The 14723-nt window shown below is 44.4% G+C and overlaps 1 long non-coding RNA gene across 1 annotated transcript; it reads right to left on the reverse strand.

Annotated features, from left to right (window-relative positions):
• Positions 1-3183: 3183 nt before the first annotated feature.
• LOC141042348 (uncharacterized) lies at positions 3184-3990 on the reverse strand. Its single transcript, XR_012204750.1, has 2 exons — positions 3913-3990; positions 3184-3405 (listed from the first exon to the last, which is right to left on the reverse strand). It is a non-coding gene; the product is annotated as an uncharacterized lncRNA (long non-coding RNA).
• Positions 3991-14723: the final 10733 nt, after the last annotated feature.

The following is a 14723-nucleotide window of genomic DNA, read 5'->3' on the forward strand; positions in this document are numbered from 1 at the left end:
CGCGGTCGACGCACTCCGCGCACGCCCTTGACCATCGCCCTGTACGCGCGCCGACCGCGCTCACCGTGGCCTCGCCTCACCCGGCGTGCCGTCGCGCACGCCCACAGTCGCGCCGAGCCGCACCCGCCGTGCTGCTCCTTCCTGGAGCGCTCACAACTGTCGTGGCCCGCACCACCACAGCCTCCCCTGCGGCTGCTCCACCCCGGCACGCCGCCCTGGCCCCCCTGCTCCCTGCGACCGCCCTACCGTGGTCGCCGGCGCCCCGCAGCGCCCAAATCGGGTGCGCCCCGCGGGCTAGTGCCCGTGCGGGCTGTGCCCGATAGCCCAGCACCCGATTGCCCCCCTGGCCCAATGACATGGGGCCCAGCCCCTGAGAACGTTTATAAAAAAAGAAAAAAAAAAGAGAATTAAAAAATATTAATAATAACAATAATTAATTAATTAATTTTGATTAATTAAACTAGTTAAACATTAGTTACCTAATTAACCTAATTAGCTAATTAAGTAGTCAATGACAGTGGGGCCCACCCCTAATTAATCCTGATTAGGTTAATTAATATGTTTAATTAAAATGTGTCACTGACCAGTGGGACCCACTAGTCAGGTTGACCAGTCAACCCTGTTGACTGCTGATGTCAGCATGACATCATGCTGATGTCATAAATCCAGTTTCGAATTAAATTAATTCTGTTAATTCTAAAAATGATTCAAATCTTTAAAAATTAATATAAAATAATCCGTAACTCGGATGAAAATACTTTGTACATGAAAGTTGCTCAGAACGACGAGACGAATCCGGATATGCAGTCCGTTCGTCCGCCACACCTCCCTAACATATCGAACTCGCAACTTTCCCCCTCCGGTTCATCTGCCGAAAACGAGAAACATCGGGAATACTTTCCCGGATGTCCCCCCCCCTTCGCCGGTATCACCTACTACCGCGTTTGGGCACACCTAGCATCACGCTTTGTCATGTCATGCATCGTTATGCATCTGTTTGCATTGTATTCATTGTTTCTTCCCCCTCTTCTCTCCGGTAGACTACGAGACCGACGCCGCTGCTGGTGCCCCGACCGACTACGCTGTTGACGACCCCTCCTTCTTGCCAGAGTAATCAAGCAAGCCCCCCCCCCTTGATCACCAGATATCGCCTATTCTTCTCTATACTGCTTGCATTAGAAGAGTGTAGCATGTTACTGCTTTCGGTTAATCTTATTCTGCTGCATAGCTTGTCATTGTTGCTGCAGTTGTTACCCTTACCTGCTATCCTACTGCTTAGAATAGGATGCTAGTTTTTTCCATCAGTGGCCCTACATTCTTGTCCGTCTGTCATGCTACTACTGGGCCGTGATCACTGCGGGAGGTGATCACGGGTATATACTATATACTTTATATACATGACACATGTGGTGACTAAAGTCGGGTCGGCTCGTTGAGTACCCGCAAGTGATTCTGATGAGGGGGCTGAAAGGACAGGTGGCTCCATCACGGTAGAGGTGGGCCTGGGTTCCTGACGGCCCCCGACTGTTGCTTTGTGGCGGAGCGACAGGGCAGGTTGAGACCACCTAGGAGAGAGGTGGGCCTGGCCCTGGTCGGCGTTCGCAGATAATTAACACGCTTAACGAGATCTTGGTATTTGATCTGAGTTTGGCCATTTGGTCTATACGCACTAACCAACTACGCGGAAACAGTTATGGGCACTCGACGTCGTGGTATCGGCCGAAGCTCTTCTTGACGTCAGCGACGGAGCGGCGCGCGCCGGATTGGACTGGAACGCCTGCTAGGCTAGGTCTGCTTCCGGCCGCGTACGCAACGTGCAGGTGTGCAATGGGCGATGGGCCCAGACCCCTGCGCGCATAGGATTTAGACCGGCGTGCTGACCTCTCTGTTGAGCCTAGGTGGGGCCGCGACGTGTTGATCTTCCGCGGCCGGGCATGACTCGAAAAAGTGTGTCAGGCCAAATGGGATCGAGCGTGTTGGGTTATGTGGTGCACCCCTGCAGGAAAGTTTATCTATTCGAATAGCCGTGTCCCTCGGTAAAAGGACGACCCGGAGTTGTACCTTGACCTTATGACAACTAGAACTGGATACTTAATAAAACACACCCTTCCAAGTGCCAGATACAACCCGGTGATCGCTCTCTAACAGGGCGACGAGGAGGGGGTCGCCGGGTAGGATTATGCTATGCGATGCTACTTGGTGAACTTACCATCTACTCTCTGCTACATGCTACAAGATGAAGGTGGCCAGAAGCGTAGTCTTCGACAGGGCTAGCTATCCCCCCTTATTCTGGCATTCTGCAGTTCAGTCCACCGATATGGTCCTTTACACATATACCCATGCATATGTAGTGTAGCTCCTTACTTGCGAGTACTTTGGATGAGTACTCACGGTTGCTTTTCTCCCTCTTTTCCCCTTTCTATACCTGGTTGTCGCAACCAGATGCTGGAGTCCAGGAGCTAGAGATCCCGAGGATGATTCTACATGGAGTTCGGCTTCGAGGAGTAGTTAGGAGGTCCCAGGCAGGATGCCTTGCCTTTTCGATCGTTGCTACTTTTGTGCTAGCCTTCTTAAGGCAAACTTGTTTAACTTATGTCTGTACTCAGATATTGTTGCTTCCGCTGACTCATCTATGATCGAGCAATTATATTCGAGCCGTCGAGGCCCCTGGCTTGTATTATGATGCTTGTATGACTTATTTATGTTGTAGAGTTGTGTTGTGATATCTTCCCGTGAGTCCCTGATCTTGATCGTACACATTTGCATGCATGATTAGTGTACGATTGAATCGGGGGCGTCACAAAGAATGAGGAGCAGCAATTTGGGGATTTGGAGAAGTGGAGCAGCAGCTGGAGAAGGAAGAGCAGCAACAAGGCTAGGGAAGAAGGAACAACAGCGGTCGGGCACAAGCAGAGGAGAGGACTCGCGCGAGGGATCAGATGGCCGTCTGGTGGGTCGCGCAAGCGTGGGGTGGAGGCGCGCTGGTGATGCAGTGGCGCTGGTGGCTGATGGTGGAAGATGGATGGCGCTGGTGGCTGATGGTGAGATGGTGGAGGTACTAGGCGGCGTGCGGAGATGGTGGAGGTACTGGTTGGTGCGCCGCCACGATGGCCTGGCCGCGGCGGCGGCCGGAGGTGGGAGAAAAAGTGGTGAGGGGGAGAGAGATGGAGATGCCAGGCCTGATTTGGGAATGAAGGCATCTAGGGATTTTGACCCCACGGTTGATCATCCCATATTGCAATTTGTCCCTCCTCCTTTACTTTTAGCACAAGATGATCCTCTCTTGTATAGTTGGCCCCCTGGTTACTTCGTTTCTTCTCGCACAAGTCCATTCTTCCTCCTCTTCTTCGTTCCCTTAGCCACCTAGTCCGGATCTTGAAGTTTATAGTGCCTTCTCGCACTTCTCTGCAAAAGAAACAAATAACTAGTAAATGATTCTTTATATGATTTTCATGCAAATATTCAATATTTCACAGCAAGAATTGATGGTCATATCTCAATAAACCGCATATTTGAGTGCCAAAAGATTTATATGAAATGTGCTTATCAAGTTCCCCCACACTTAAATCTTTGCTTGTCCTCAAGCAAAGGCATATGACAAGAGCAAGAATGTGAACAGTGAGCTGAGTAAAGAATGTCCTGGTAAAATAGATCTCCAAAGAATGCATGCTTTTGGACTTTGCTAGTGAAAATTAATGGTTAAGAGTGTTACAAAGCAGTAGGATACTAGTAGACTCAATCATTTAAAACTTCTACAATGATAAAGAAGATCAACAAGTTTAAATGATGACCATGCCAAATGGTTCCTAAAGAGAGCATGATCCCGAGAACAAAAAGAACTGGAATTAAATCTTGTGATCAAGTCACTTATTTACAGAGATAAAGAAATGATTATATTATTATTAGTCTCACCATAGGAACATGCCACCGATCCTGAGAACATGGTATACACCCGGCTCGACCAATTATTAGTTTTTTTGTTTGTCTCCCCAAAGGAACATACCACCGATCCAGAGAACATGGTATACACCTGGTTCGACAATTACATTTTTTAATATTAATTACTGCCCAAGCTAACATGATTTCACATGCCACCGATCAAGGGAGCATGACATGCTACTGTAGGTATTCAGACTTATTCATTCATTATTACTTATCTTAAATGAACAACGCATAAGCACAAAAACAGGAATCATCACTTCTCCATGTCTGGTTCACATGCTACCAATCCAGGAAACATAGCATACTAGTCCATGGTGGTAAAGTGATTGCTCTCAATGGGAACACAATAGGCACAAACTCAGCATCTAACACTTAATGATCTAAGTGTTTCAAGGTAAAAGCATAAAATGATTAAGTTTACTAGTGCACTAGGGATTTGAGCACTCAAAACTAATAGATTTCACTACTTTCAGCAAAGCAAACAGGGTGTAGATCACTAGTTTACAAGGCATTCAAAAATCAGTTCGCATATTCTCATCAAGCACCATATGTCAAAGGTGAAATTCAGTTGGACAACATTTAAGAAATGGCACAAACAACCCAAATAGCAATTGATTTTAGCATGAATAATGGATGATATATTTAGAATGGGTCAAGAAACAGCTCACCGGGCTTTGATGGTGTAGCACTCGCTCAATCATCTCACCAACTGCAGCTCTTCTCCTTTGCTTCCTCGTGGATGCTCAAGCTTGACTCTTCTTCGTGTGTGCCCCATAGCTTCTCCTCATCGCCATGCTTTGGGTCCACCAGGGTCCCAAGGAATGTCACCTCGAACCTGGTCAGCATGAAGTGAATGATGCAGAAGCAAAAACCTGAAAAGGCACTCAACAAAAGAGACAATGCAAGTGGTAGGGATAATACCCTCTAAGTCATCAATTGAGTATCCAATTAAATAAGCATAGCTATAAAACACATGTTTAGGATGGTAGAAATCAGCAAGGTCGACACTAACATGAGGATGAAATTTATCATTAAACTCAAGACTAGCATGGGAATGATATGTTTCATTAAGCATAGGACTAGCATAAGGAGAATAAGTGTCATCATAAATGAGAGAAATGCCAATAACAGGGTATGTATGATCATGTCCAAGCAAACAGTTTTTCAGGTCTAGCTTAATTGATGGTATCATGCAATGCAAAGTAGTAGCAAACAGATCATATGGACGCATGTCAGCAAGAGGATTAGACAAACCTGCTACATCACGCTCTTATATGACAATCAGCAAATGAATTTCTGGTTCTTCATCTTCAACTACAACAGCTTCTTCTACTTCTTCAAGAGTAATAGGTGATGAGTCTTCAACTTGATTTCTTGGGCTTTCGAGCTCTGGATCCTCTTGTTCCTTGTCTTTGAGTTCATCTTCTTCAATTTGAGGTATCTCTTCCTCTAGACTCTTCCTATCTTGCTCAGCTGGATGTGACGGTGTTGGAAACTTACACACCTCAATGGATATCCCAAAAATACTCAGCTCTAGCTGTGAAGAAATAGTGCTGCCGGCGTTGATGTTCTTCTCAATCTTCCTTACTTCTTCCACTATCTCTTTTCCACTCTTGATCTTCTTCATTTCCTCTAGTATCACCGGCCTAATTGGATCATCTTCAGCACTCCAAGTGAACTCGAGACTAAGCAATGTGAGCTTGTCTATATCAACAAAATCATCTTGTGTGGGCACTTGTGTTGAAGGTATTGGTTGACCAAATGGAGGACCATTTAAACCTCATTGGCAACATCTCCTGGTTCTGAGGTATATGAATAGGAGCTGAATAAAATTGTTGTGGTGCATAGTTGTTGCTCTTCTCATTGTACCTAATTCCCTGCAATGGATAAGTAGAGGCAAATGATGAGATCTCAGGGCTGTTGTTCCTATATGACATATTCTGGTTTTCAGGCCACCCATATGAGTAATTGTTTTAGTATGAGCTACGCTATGGGGCGAAGCTCATGCCATAACAATCGGGAGGCTGAGAGTAACCACACTGACATTCAGCGGGTCAATGGCCCTAAAATCCACAAATATGGCATGTAGGAGCAACATAAGGATGGCCTCTAGAATAAGGATCATAAGAGCTAGGCCTATCCTCAAAAACTATTCCTCGCTGCCGAGCTAAATCATCTAATTGATGGGAAATCTTACTTATCAGTTCTTGAATACTTTCCGTGCTATTTGTAGTGTTACTCGCATAAGCATGATGATCTGAATAGTAAGCCATACCCGAAGACAATACAATCTACAAAATGAACAAGAAAAGAAAGAGAAGATAACTAGAACAGTGGTTAGGGGTAAGAGATATATCACAAATATATGGAAAAAAGAGAGAACAAGTAAAATCTAGTCTATAGCCAAACAAAATCACTAGACGCTAGTCCCCGGCAACGGCGCCAAAATGATCGTTTTGTAGGTAAAGTGGGGTTTTTCGCCCAAACTGCGAGTGTTGTTTTCTCCTCAGGGACTAGGCGACGGCAACTATATTCGGCTAAAGCTAGGTAATACAATTCATATGATGGGAACAAAAAATAAACCTAAACTATCAAGATTGTCGCGAATGAAAATGCGAATAAGCAAAGGTAGATTCAGATTTTACTAACTTTCTTTTTGGTATTTTTGTAATACTTGAGAAATTAAGATACTAACACAAGCTAACATCAATGACAAGAGAAGTAAAAAGGACATGAACATAACACACACATATGTGTATATATCACAAGAACAGTAAACTGAACACTAATCATCAGCACACAACAATATTTTTGATGAATTACACACACACACACACACATATACTAGCAGAATACTAATTGGTAGAACCAAAATATAATAGATCAAGTATCTCCCAAAGTAACAAAGCCTCAACTAGTCAGATCTCAGATCACATACACCATATTATACAAGTACTTAAACAGAGCAAACAGCAGGTTGCAAGTACACTTCAAATCTGAATATTAAATATCATACACTTCTAAATTTTACAGAAATTTCAGAGAGAGAAGCAGTAAGGATTCGGATTCAGAGAAGTGCAGCAGCAAGGTAAGGGAGGAAGGAGCAGCAAGTTAGGAGCAACAGGGGACGCAGGAGACAAGGAGCAGCAGTAGTGGTGCATCAAGATAGGAGAAGAAGAACAACAGCAGGCGTGTAAGAAAGAGGAGCAGCCGTTTGGGGATTTGGAGAAGTGGAGCAGCAGCTGGAGAAGGAAGAGCAGCAGCGAGGCTAGGGAAGAAGGAGCAGCAGCGGTCGGGCACAAGCAGAGGAGAGGACTCGTGCGAGGGATCAGATGGCCGTCTGGTGGGTCGCGCGAGCGTGGGGTGGAGGCGCGGTGGTGATGCGGTGGCGCTGGTGGCTGATGGCGGAAGATGGATGGCGCTGGTGGCTGATGGTGAGATCGTGGAGGTACTTGGTGACGTGGGGAGATGGTGGAGGTAATGGTTGGCGCGCCGCCACGATGGCCTGGCCGCGGCGACGCCGGAGGTGGGAGAAAAAGTGGTGACGGGGAGAGAGATGGAGATGCCAGGCCCGATTTGGGAATGAAGGCATTTAGGGATTTTGACCCCACGGTTGATCAGCCCATATGGCAATTTGGCCCTCCTCCTTCTTTATTTTAGCACAAGATGACCCTCTCTTCTATAATTGGCCCCTTGGTTACTTCGTTTCTTCTCGCACAAGTCCATTCTTCCTCCTCTTCTTCATTCTCTTAGCCACCTAGTCCAGATTTTCAAGTTTATAGTGCCTTCTCGCACTTCTGTGCAAAAGAAACAAATGACTAGTAAATGATTCTTTGTATGATTTTCATGCAAATATTCAATATTTCACAGCAAGAATTGATGGTCATATCTCAATAAAACCGCATATTTGAGTGCCAAAAGATGTATATGAAATGATGGTCGTGCTTGGGTGGTTGGTGAGGCAGTTTTGCCTCCGCGAGCCCCGGCAGGCCCTGCTGAGGTGCCTCGGACACTTGCTTCTAGGGGTGGCCTGGCCCCTTGCCGGGCTCACCTGCTCGGCAAGGGAGGCCCTTCCCTTGTCGATACTCTGGTTCTCCAGCTTGATCTTGGTCTCTCTGAGCAGCATGTTGGTTCTTCAAATCTCTTGGTCCTTTGGACCCTGACTTGGGCTGGTGCTTCAATCTTGCTCTTGTGCATGTGCACAGTCTGGGCAACAGACCCAGGGTTTGTTGCACCGACAGAAGCCCCCGGGCTTGCCCCGAACGCACTGCCGAGCGTCGTCGGGGTAGGGCCTAATAAGTGCACAGGCAGGGTTGCTGAAGAGGCTAGTCTCTTGCAGTTTTCCTTGCTTCTTCATCAGCCTTGATTCCGGGCCAGTTTTCGGTTTCTCCGCGTGCTGTGTAAAGCCAATAGTGGTGGGGCCGCTCCAGTGATGGCCCGTGAATGAATTTAACGCACGGGGTAGAAACTGCCAATTTACTCTTCCCACAGCGCGCCCTTATCCTTGGCCACGTACGCTGCATGCATCGCGCGGGGTAGGTAACAGAGGCGCGTGGCGCGGGAGAGCATCATGGTGAGGACCCGGTCGTCTTGAATTGGCGGAGGAGGACGGTGGCCGCCCGTTGATGGAGCAGCTCCCCTCCCCGCCCTGCCTATAAATGGAGGGGTGAAGGGAGGGCGGAGTCATCAATCCTTGCACTTCTCCCCTTCTTCCTTTGTTCCCTGCTTCTGCTGGTCATGTTGAAGAGAGGTGCCTGGGGCCAGCCCCTGGGCTCCTGCTTGGGGCTATTGTTGCCTCATGTTGGTGCTGACGCTCGGGCAATGAGCCTGGTCCTTGCTGCGGCGAACTTCTTGGTTCCTTCGAAGCTCGGCCAGGAGGCGGGGCTGGAGATCGTTGGTAATCCCAGCACTGCACCTCTCGAAAGTCTTCGGGCTGATGTCGACGAGAGGCACGCCTTCCTGCCCGCCAAGGTGGGGAGCGGCGCGCCTCCAGCCCCCTGTCCGTTCCGGCTGCTTGTTGTTTCTCCGTTGGAGGCGCCGGGCTGGAGTTTTGGTGCTTCCCGGGAGCAGCGGTGGTGAGGAGAAAGCGAGGGAAGACGGAGAAGGCGGGTGATAGGGGGCCAGGTCGGAGTAAGAGGGTGTGGATGTCTTCGCCTCTGACCGGCGACCTGCCGCCTCGTCTTTCCGCTCTTCCCCTCCCTCCCCAGCACTGTCATCACGAGCCTCTTCGGGTGATAGCCGGGGAGGGATGTTCTCTTAGCACCTTCTCCTCGCCTCCAGCTGTCTTCCGGCTAAGCTTAGGTGGATGACTCCACCGGCGCTCAAGCTGGGGCTTCTTGCTGGCTCTGGAGGTGGCGACCAGAAGGCGCCGCCGCGTCCCCCGCACTCCTCCTTCGCAGCCTTGATGTCTACTACACAACCTTCTTCTTGTAGACATTGTTGGGCCTCCAAGTGCAGAGGTTTGTAGGACAGTAGCAAATTTCCCTCAAGTGGGTGACCTAAGGTTTATCAATCCGTGGGAGGCATAGGATGAAGATGGTCTCTCTCAAGCAACCCTGCAACCAAATAACAAAGAGTCTCTTGTGTCCCCAACACACCCGATACAATGGTAAATTGTATAGGTGCATTAGTTCGGCGAAGAGATGGTGATACAAGTGCAATATGGATGGTAGATATAGGTTTTTGTAATCTGAAAATATAAAAATAGCAAGGTAGCATGTGGTAAAAGTGAGCGTAAACGGTATTGCAATGCTAGGAAACAAGGCCTAGGGTTCATACTTTCACTAGTGCAAGTTCTCTCAACAATAATAACATAATTAGATCATATTACAATCCCTCAGCATGCAACACAGAGTCACTCCAAAGGCACCAATATCGGAGAACAACCGAAGAGATTATTGTAGGGTACGAAACCACCTCAAAGTTATTCTTTCCGATCAATCCATTGGGCTATTCCTATAAGTGTCACAAACAGCCCTAGAGTTCGTAGTAAAATAACACCTTAAGACACAAATTGACCAAAACCCTAATGTCACCTAGATACTCCAATGTAACCTCAAGTATCCGTGGGTATGATTATACGATATGCATCACACAATCTCAGATTCATCTATTCATCCAACACAAAGAAATTCAAAGAGTGCCCCAAAGTTTCTACCGGAGAGTCCAGACGAAAACGTGTGCCAACCCCTATGCATAGATTCCCAAGGTCACGGAACCCGCAAGTTGATCACCAAAACATACATCAAGTGAATCAATAGAAAACCCCATTGTCACCACGGGTATCCCACGTAAGACATACATCAAGTGTTCTCAAATCCTTAAAGACTTAATCCGATAAGATAACTTCGAAGGGGAAGCTCAATCCATTACAAGAGAGTAGAGGGGGAGAAACATCATAAGATCCAACTATAGTAGCAAAGCTCGCAGTACATCAAGATCGTGCCAAATCAAGAACACGCGAGAGAGAGAGATCAAACACATAGCTACTGGTACATACCCTCAGCCTCGAGGGTGAACTACTCCCTCCTCTTCATGGAGAGCGCCGGGATGATGAAGATGGCCACCGGTGATGACTCCCCCCTCCGTCAGGGTGCCGGAATAGGGTCCTGATTGGTTTTTGGTGGCTATAGAGGCTTGCGGCGGCAGAACTCCCGATCTAGGTTGGGGTTTCTGTATTTATAGGAATTTTTGGCGTCGGTCTCACGTTAGGGGGGTCTCCGAGTCATCCACGAGATAGGGGGCATGCCCAGGGGGGTAGGGGGCGCCCTCCGCCCTCGTGGATGGCTCGGGACTCTTCTGGCCCAACTCTTTTACTCCGGGGGCTTCTTTTGTTCCATAAAAAATCATAAAAAATTGGCACGTCAATTGGACTCCGTTTGGTATTCCTTTTCTGTAAAACTCAAAAACAAGGAAAAAACATAAACTGGCATTGGGCTCTAGGTTAATAGGTTAGTCCCAAAAATCATATAAAACAGTATATAAATGCATATAAAACATCCAAGATGGATAATATAATAGCATGGAACAATCAAAAATTATAGATACGTTGGAGACGTATCAAGCATCCCCAAGCTTAATTCCTGCTCGTCCTCGAGTAGGTAAATGAAAAAAAACAGAATTTTTTGATGGAATGCTACCTGACATATTTATCAATGTAATCTTCTTTATTGTGGCAATAATATTGAGATCCATAAGATTCAAAACAAAAGTTTAATATTGACATGAAAACAATAATACTTCAAGCATACTAACAGAGCAATCATGTCTTCTCAAAATAACATGGCCAAAGCAAGCTATCCCTACAAAATCATATAGTCTGGATATGCTCTATCTTCATCACACAAAATATTTAAATCATGCACAACCCCGATGACAAGCCAAGGAATCGTTTCATACTTTTGATGTTCTCAAACTTTTTCAATCTTCACGCAATACATGAGCGTGAGCCATGGACATAGTACTATAGGTTGAATAGAATGGTGGTTGTGGAGAAGACAAAAAGAAGGAGATAGTCTCACATCAACTAGGCGTATCAACGGGCTATGGAGATGCCCATCAATAGATACCAATGTGAGTGAGTAGGGATTGTCATGTAACGGATGCACTAGAGCTATAAGTGTATGAAAGCTCAAAAAGAAACTAAGTGGGTGTGCATCCAACTCGCTTGCTCACGAAGACCTAGGGCATTTTGAGGAAGCCCATCATTGGAATATACAAGCCAAGTTCTATAATGAAAGATTCCCACTAGTATATGAAAGTGACAACATAGAAGACTCTCTATCATGAAGATCATGGTGCTACTTTGAAGCACAAGTGTGGTAAAAGGATAGTAGCATTGCCCCTTCTCTCTTTTTCTATCATTTTTTTTGGCCTTCTCTTTTTTTATGGCCTCTTTTTTTCATCTGGAGTCTCATCCCGACTTGTGGGGGAATCATAGTCTCCATCATCCTTTCCTCACTGGGAAAATGCTCTAATAATGAAGATCATCACAGTTTTATTTACTTACAACTCAAGAATTACAACTGATACTTAGAACAAAATATGACTCTATATGAATGCCTCTGACGGTGTACCGGGATGTGCAATGAATCAATAGTGACATGTATGAAAGAATTATGAAGGTGGCTTTGCCACAAATACGATGTCAACTACATGATCATGCAAAGCAAAATGACAATGATGAAGCGTGTCATAATAAATGGAACGGTGGAAAGTTGCATGGCAATATATATCAGAATGGCTATGGAAATGCCATAATAGGTAGGTATGGTGGCTATTTTGAGGAAGGTATATGGTGGGTGTATGGTACCGGCGAAAGTTGCACGACACAAGAGAGGCTAGCAATGGTGGAAGGGTGAGAGTGCGTATAATCCATGGACTCAACATTAGTCATGAAGAACTCACATACTTATTGCAAAAATCTATTAGTTATCGAAACGAAGTACTACGCGCATGCTCCTAGGGGGATAGATTGGTAGGAAAAGACCATCACTCGTCGCCGACGGCCACTCATAAGGAAGACAATCCAAAAATAAATCATGCTCCGACTTCATCACATAACAGTTCACCATATGTGCATGCAACGGGAATCACAAACTTTAACACAAGTATCCCTCAAATTCACAACTACTCAACTAGCATGACTCTAATATCACCATCTTCATATCTCAAAACAATCATAAGGAAGCAAACTTCTCATAATATTCGGCGCACTTTATATGAAAGTTTTTATTATATCCCTCTTGGATACCCGTCATATTAGGACTAGTTTTATATCCCAAGCAAATTACCATGCTGTTTAAGACTCTCAAAATAATATAATTGAAGCATGAGAGTTCATCTATTTCTTCAAAATAAAACCACCTTCGTGCTCTAAAAAGATATAAGTGAAGCACTAGAGCAAATGACAAACTACTCCAAAAGATATAAGTGAAGATCAATGAGTAGTCGAATAATTATGTAACTATGTGAAGACTCTCTAACATTTAAGAATTTTAGATCTTGGGATTTTATTCAAACAGCAAGCAAAACAAAATAAAATAAATTGACGCTCCAAGCAAAACACATATCATGTGGTGAATAAAAATATAGCTCCAAGTAAGGTTACCGATGAACGAAGACGAAAGAGGGGATGCCATCCGGGGCATCCCCAAGCTTAGGCTCTTGGTTGTCCTTGAATATTACCTTGGGGTTCCTTGGTAATCCCCAAGCTTAGGCTCTTGCCACTCCTTATTCCATAGTCCATCGAATGTTTACCCAAAACTTGAAAACTTCACAACACAAAACTTAACAGAAAACTCGTAAGCTCCGTTAGTATAAGAAAATAAATCACCACTTTTGGTACTGTTGTGAACTAATTCTTTAATTATATTGGTGTAATATATACTGTATTCCAACTTATATATGGTTCATACCCTCCGATACTACTCATAGATTCATCAAAAATAAGCAAACAACACTGTGAAAACAGAATCTGTCAAAAACAGAACAGTCTGTAGTAATCTGTAACTCTCGAATACTTATGTAACTCCAAAAATTCTGAAATAAATTGGTGGACATGAGGAATTTGTCTATTAATCTTCTGCAAAAATAATCAACTTCAAATCATTCTTCTGTAAAAATGACAGCTAATCTTGTGAGCACAAAGTTTCTATTTTTTACAGCAAGATCACATTAACTTTCACCCATGTCTTGCCAAAGGTTCTACTTGGCACTTTATTGAAACAAAAGCTATAAAACATGATTAATACAGTAGCTTAATCATGTGAACACACAAAAATAGTAGGGGTAAATATTGGGTTGTCTCCCAACAACCTCTTTTCTTTAATGCCTTTCTAGCTAGGCATGATGATTTCAATGATGCTCATATAAAAGATAAGAATTGAAACACAAAGAGAGCATCATAAAGAATATGACTAGCACATTTAAGTCTAACCCACTTCCTATGCATAGGGATTTTGTGAGCAAACAACTTATGGGAACAATAATTAACTAGCATAGGAAGGCAAAACAAGCATAACTTCAAGATTTTCAACACATAGAGAGGAAACTTGATAGTATTGCAATTCCTACAAGCATATATTCCTCCCTCATAATAATTTTCAGTAGCATAATGAATGAATTAAACAATATAAGTATCACATAAAGCACTATTTTCTTGATGCACAAGCATAGAATTTTTATTACTCTCCACATAAGCAAATTTCTTCTCATGAATAGTAGTGGGACCAAACTCAACAAAATAACTATCATGTAAGGCATAATCCAATTGAAAATTAAAATCAAGATGACAAGTTTCATGGTTATCATTGTTCTTTATAGCATACATGTCATCACAATAATCATCATAGATAGCAACTTTGTTCTCATAATCAATTGGAACCTCTTCCGAAATAGTGGAATCATCACTAAATAAAGTCATGACCTCTCCAAATCCACTTTCATAATTATCACAATAAGATTCAACACCCTCCAAAATAGTGGGATCATTACTTCCTAAAGTTGACACTCTTCCAAACCCACTTTCATAAATAGGAGGCATGCTATCATCATAATATATTTTCTCATCAAAACATGGGGGACTAAAAATATCATCTTCATCAAACATAGCATCCCCAAGCTTGTGGCTTTGCATATCATTAGCATCATGGATATTTAAGGAATCATAATAATAACATTGCAATCATGCTCATCATTCAAAGGTTTATTGCCAAACATTTTAATGCATTCTTCTTCTAGCACTTGGGCACAATTTTCCTTTCCATCATTTTCACGAAAGA

This window comes from Aegilops tauschii, chromosome 3 (genome assembly GCF_002575655.3).
Source record: "Aegilops tauschii subsp. strangulata cultivar AL8/78 chromosome 3, Aet v6.0, whole genome shotgun sequence".
In the NCBI taxonomy this organism is placed as follows: Eukaryota; Viridiplantae; Streptophyta; class Magnoliopsida; order Poales; family Poaceae; genus Aegilops; species Aegilops tauschii.